Source organism: Heterodontus francisci, chromosome 24 (assembly GCF_036365525.1).
Source record: "Heterodontus francisci isolate sHetFra1 chromosome 24, sHetFra1.hap1, whole genome shotgun sequence".
Taxonomy (NCBI): Eukaryota; Metazoa; Chordata; class Chondrichthyes; order Heterodontiformes; family Heterodontidae; genus Heterodontus; species Heterodontus francisci.
This window is the reverse complement of record NC_090394.1, coordinates 76,766,026-76,772,043: the sequence shown is the minus strand read 5'-3', so window position 1 is coordinate 76,772,043 and position 6,018 is coordinate 76,766,026. Positions and strand designations below refer to the sequence as shown.

The 6,018-nt window shown below is 45.8% G+C and overlaps 1 protein-coding gene across 1 annotated transcript in view; it reads left to right on the top strand.

The window, feature by feature from the left end:
• LOC137383564 (coronin-7-like) overlaps positions 1–6,018 on the top strand; it is a 145,013-nt gene that overhangs the window by 73,764 nt on the left and 65,231 nt on the right. The window lies entirely within an intron of this gene.

Below are 6,018 nucleotides of genomic sequence, written 5' to 3'. Positions count from 1 at the left end.
GCCTATGTACTGTTTATAATGGCAATAACTGTTCCAATTCACATGTCACTCAATCCACAGGTTCCCAACTGGCCAGTTTGTAATTCACTTGGTCCATGGTCTAACCTAAAGGTCACCTGGAAGGGTTCCAGATTACTGGATCTACAATCCATTTACCTGGTCCCCCAAAACTGCTGTTCCCCATTCAGTCACCACCACCACCCCTTCGCAACTGAAAATATCTTCGTTTCTCAAGATTTCCACACACAAACTCCCTCCCGGAACAGCCCATTCCCTACATTCAGCCCCTCTTGTGGTTCAGTTTTAGCTGATGCTGAATCTTCACCCAACTGAAGCTAGTTCCCTGACTTCATAGTCTTTGGCAATCTCAAGCACTTTATCCAGATTCAGTTTCCTATTCTCTTAAGAGACAATGGGCCCAATTTTAACCCATTTAAAACTCATCCACTTGCATAGAGTTAAAATGGGGTCCATAATATCTCCATAGAGCCACGTTTTCAGAGCAAAATAATCCCAGGTACTTCAATTTCCTTGCGATGCGGGTGCCTTAACTGAGGTGTCGCCACAGACTGGGACTTACTGGTGCTTATTTGCTGAGTGTTGCTGTGTGGAAGCTGAGTTTGCTGGAGATGACTGTAACTGGGACGGGTGACACTTCAGTGATTATTGGGAAGCACAGTAATTTGGGAACTGACAGTTTAGAATTTCTCCTGGCTGAAGGCGGTGTCCGTGATCCAGGTACAGCAAGCAGTTAACCAGGCGCTTTAGCATCTACACGCCAGCGACAGATGCAGTAATGATCTCACAGTGCAGGGCAGAGACTGGCTTTCTAGAGAAAGAAAGAAAACTGTGGCTCTGAGCAGCACACTTGCCTCTAGGCAGAAAGTCATGGGTTCACGCCCCATGTGCCAGGCTGACACACAGTACAGTACTGAGGGAGCGCCTTATTGTGGGAGGGTCAGTACTGAGGGAGCGCCTTATTGTGGGAGGGTCAGTACTGAGGGGAGCGCCTTATTGTCGGAGGGTCAGTACTGAGGGAGTGCCACACTGTCGGAGGGTCAGTACTGAGGTAGCGCCTTATTGTCGGAGGGTGAGTACTGAAGGAGTGCTGCACTGTCAGAGGGTCTTTGCTGAGGGAATGCTGCACTGTCGGAGGGTCAGTACTGAGGGGGTGCCACACTGTCGGAGGGTCAGTACTGATGGAGTGCTGCACTGTCGGAGGGTCAGTACTGAGGGAGCGCCTTATTGTCGGAGGGTCAGTACTGAAGGAGTGCTGCACTGTCGGAGGGTCAGTACTGAAGGAGTGCTGCACTGTCGGAGGGTCAGTGCTGAGGGAGTGCTGCACTGTCGGAGGGTCAGTACTGAGGGAGTGCTGCACTGTTGGAGATGCCATCTTTCAAAGGAGACACTAAACCAAAGCTCAGTCTGCCTTTTCAGGTGGATGTAAGAGATCCTATGAATGCTGGAAGGGTGGGATTAGACTGGGTGGCCCATTTTTCGGCTGGAGCAGACACGATTGGCCATGTGGCCTCCTTCTGTGCCATAAACTTTCTATGATTCTACAATTTGGGAGAAGGGCAAGCGATTTCTCCCTGATGTCTTGCCAATATTTATCCCCAATCAACATTACTAACAAACAAATTGTCTGGTCATCATTTCATTGCTCTTTGTGGGATCTTGCTGTGCATTGTCTGCTGCATTTCCTACATTACAATAGTGACTACACTTTGATCAGCTTCAGTGCTGTCTGTACTGATAATTTACTGTTCGCCCAAACACGGCCCACTTCTGCTTGAAGGGATAAATGATGAAGACAGATAGCATAAACTTCTATTCCCTTGAGTTTATAAGATTGTGGGGTGATCCACTCGTGATGTTTAAAATGATTAAGGTAGGGGATCTGCAACCTGCAGCTCCAGAACCGCATGCGGCTCATTAAGGACTTGAGGTTCCTGACCTTGATCGAACAAACACATTGTGTTGGTAATTAAGTTGCTTGTTTTATTTTTTAAACTTTTATTAACATTGTACTGGTGAGAAAGTATTCAATTGACAACCTTTTTGTAAAAAAAAACTTTAAAATATTGTTAAAATATGTCTCTTATTTTTCATTATTATTGGCATTTGAGTAACAGCATTGCGGCTCTCAGTTGTGTTTTTGGCTACAGTTTTTTTTTAAATGGCTATTCTTGTTATTGAGGTTTCTGATCCCTGGGCTAAGGGATTCCATAGGGTAGATAGAGAAAAACTATTTCCTCAAGTGGAGAAATCCAGAACAAGGGGGCGTAATTTTAAAATTAGAGACAGGCTATTCAGGGGTGAAATCAGGAAGCACTTTTTCACAGACAAAGTAGTGGAAATCTGGAACTCGCTCCCCAAAAAGCTGCAGATGCCAGGGGACAGTAGGAACTTTCAAGACTGAGACAGATAGAATTTTATTGAGTCAGGGGTATCCAGGGATATGGGTCAAAGGTGAGTAAATGGAATTGAGTTATTGATCAGCCATGATCTAGTTGAGTGGCAGAATGGCTTTGAGGGGCTGAATAGACTCCTCCTCTGTTTAACTTGCTGTTTAAGGCTGTGTTGCCTTTTCAGAGGATTTAACCCTTTCCTAGAGAACACTGTCTCAGAAGAAGACCCTGTTGTGGTCATCCCCTGGGGTCACCCAAGACAAGGAGAGCAGGGTGGAGGTGCCTCCCAGAGAGAGCCCTCGATAGATGTTGCAATAAGAATGCATTTATCTGCTCAAAGCTGCTGAGGAAGTTGCCCGTCCGGTTCAGTTGCTCACTTAGACATGCCAGAGGGAGGAAGGCCAACTTCCTGCAGAGGCCCTCTTACACTCCCTGCCTGAAAGCTGAGGGCTGCTGCTTTAATTGGTGCTGGGTCTCCACCAGTTGCCCAGGAGGACCAGAGCCCTGCCAGCTGCTGTGATGAAGGTGTCGCTGATGGCTGCAGCTATCTCAGTCCACTCCAGAGAACCTGCTGGCATTACCCACGGGATCATCATAGTCTGACTGTGGCAGCAGTTTGCTGACTGTGTGCATTCCTGTTACTGGGAGTGTTTCAGCTGTGACAGAGCTGGCAATGAGACAGACCTGTCGGTGGGACTAAAACTATTAGGGAGGGTGATGAAATGGCAGAGGAAGTAAATTCATCCTTCACATCATTCATTACAGATAAGGATTGCGCAAGGTCCGGGCCAAGTGAAATTGGCTCCAGAGTGCAGGTAGATGGAGGTTAGTGTTATGGAGAAGGTTTGTGTTAGAACAGTGCAGGTTATGGAGGGATATGATACAAATGTTATGAAATAATGAGATAAGGTAGAGAGAAGCAGATTGGTTCGGCTAGTCAAGGAGTCATCGATACAAGATTAAGTGTAAGATTTAGAACAGCGGGCAGTAGAATCAATTTTACACAGGAGTTATGAGGCTGTCAAATTCACTTCCATGGTTAGTGGCTGAGCAAGAAACTGCCAACATTCAGGTAGAAGAAGTGATTGAATTGAGTTGAACAGGGTGGGTAGTTGTGGTTAGGACTATTTGGTCACTAGGAAGGTTACTGCTAGTACAGACTGGTTGGGCTGAATGGCCTGTAATCTCAATGTGTTATGAATGTAGTGTGAGTAGATATGAACAGGAAGTTACTGCAGAGGATTTGGCCTGTATAATAGATGGGAGTTGCAATAGTACAGAGTATGTAGCTCCAGAGACTCATTGTGCCGGGTAGGAGCTACATCCTAATCACAGACACTGATGTAGAATAAAAAGTTACAACATTTTTAGCCCACCAGGGTCATGCCCCACCTCTCACCCTAATGACTGGTTATTCTAGAAAAACAGTTATAGAAGTGGTGGTTTGCGTTAGAAATGAATGGGTTTTTATTTAACCCATGTTTAGTGCAGGGAGTATGAATTAGACAGGGCATCACAGCTTATATGGGTCTGTTCATTTTATATCAATTTCCTCATTAAAACCAGAGTTGGAGAATGTGAATAAATCCCTGAGACTGACCAAGACGATGTGCACCTTTCAAATCCGTCGCTCCCTCTATCCATATGCATAACACACACACCGAGTTAGCCAGTATGTGCATTGTCTGGCCAGTACATGGCAATTCTGTTTACATAGTATGTCCCTATAAGACCATCGCCATCCATATGGACTCGCTGGCTATTCCATGTGAGAGCCCAAGCATATACCTGCTAACAGTCAACAAACACTGCAAGACCCTGTATAGACAGTGTCACAACACAGGTTCTACTCTGTGTGTTGATTGCTTGCATCACAATATCAAAGTAATTGATTGTGTGAAGGAGTTCAGCACATGCAGCATGGTGTAAGGTGCTGTATAAGTACAAGCCTTTCTTTTTTTATTATTCATTCATGGGATGTGGGCATCACTGGCTATGTCAGTATTTATTGCCCATCCCTAATTGCCCTTGAGAAGGTGGTGGTGAGCTGCCTTCTTGAACCGCTGCAGTCCATGTGAGGTAGGTACACCAACAGTGCTGTTAGGAAGGGAGTTCCATGATTTTGACCCCAGCGACAGTGAAGGAATGGCGATATAGTTCCAAGTCAGGGTGGTGTATAACTTGGACGGGAACTTGCAGGTGGTGATGTTCCCATGCATCTGCTGCTCTTGTCCTTCGAGGTGGTAGAGGTCGCGGGTTTGGAAGGTGCTGTCCAAGGAGCCTTGGTGCGTTGCTGCAGTGCATCTTGTAGATGGTACACACTGCTGCCACTGTGCGTCGGTGGTGGAGGGAGTGAATGTTTGTAGATAGCGTGCCAATCACTTGGGCTGCTTTGTTCTGGATGGTGTCGAGCTTGTTGAGTGTTGTTGGAGCTGCACCCATCCAGGCAAGTGGAGAGTATTCCATCACACTCCTGACTTGCACGTTGTAGATGGTGGACAGGTCTTGGGGAGTCAGGAGGTGAGTTACGCGCCGCAAGATTCCTAGCCTCTGACCTGCTTTTGTAGCCATGGTATTTATATGGCTACTCCAGTTCAGTTTCTGGTCAATGGTATCCCCTAGGATGTTGATAGTGGGGGATTCTGGAGCACAGGTCTTCAGTACTATTACTGGAATATTGTCAGGACCCATAGCCTTTGCAGTATCCAGTGCCTTCAGTCGTTTCTTGATATCACGTGGAGTGAGTTGAATTGGCTGAAGTCTGGCATCTGTAATGCCAGGGACTTCAGGAGGGGCCGAGATGGATCATCAACTCGAGACTTCTGGCTGTAGGTTGTTGCAAATGCTTCAGCCTTATCTGAAATTACAGACCAGTTAGCCTGACATCTGTGGTGGACAAGTTGCTGGAGTCCATAATCAAGGATAGGGTGACTGAACACCTAGAAAAATTTCAGTTAATCAGGGACAGCCAGCATGGATTCATGATGGGAAGGTCATGCCTGACAAATCTCATTGAATTTTTTTGAAGAGGTGACTAAGGTAATGGACAGGGGAATGTCTATGGATGTTATTTATATGGACTTCCAGGAGGCATTTGATAAAGTCCCACATAAGAGACTGTTAACTAAGGTAGAAGCCCATGGAGTTGAGGGCAAATTATTGACATGGTTAGAAAGTTGGTTGAGTAGTCGGCAACAGAGAGTGGGGATAATGGGTAAGTACTCCGATTGGCAGGATGTAAATAGTGGTGTCCCACAGGGATGTGTGTTGGGGCCTCAATTATTCACATTATTCATTAACAACTTGGATGATGGCATAGTAAGTCATATATCCAAATTTGCTGATGATACAAAGTTAGGCGGCATTGTAGGCAGTCTCGATGATAGCATAAAATTGCAAAGAGATATTGACAGACTAGGTGTGGGCAAAACTATGGCAGATGGATTTCAAAGCAGGCAAGTGTGAGGTTATCCATTTTGGACCAAAAAAGGATAGAGCAGGGTACTTTCTAAATGGGAAGAGGTTAAGTACAGTGGATATCCAAAGAGACTTGGGGGTTCAGCTGCATAGATCTTTTAAATGCCAGGTTTACAAGAATGATACCTTA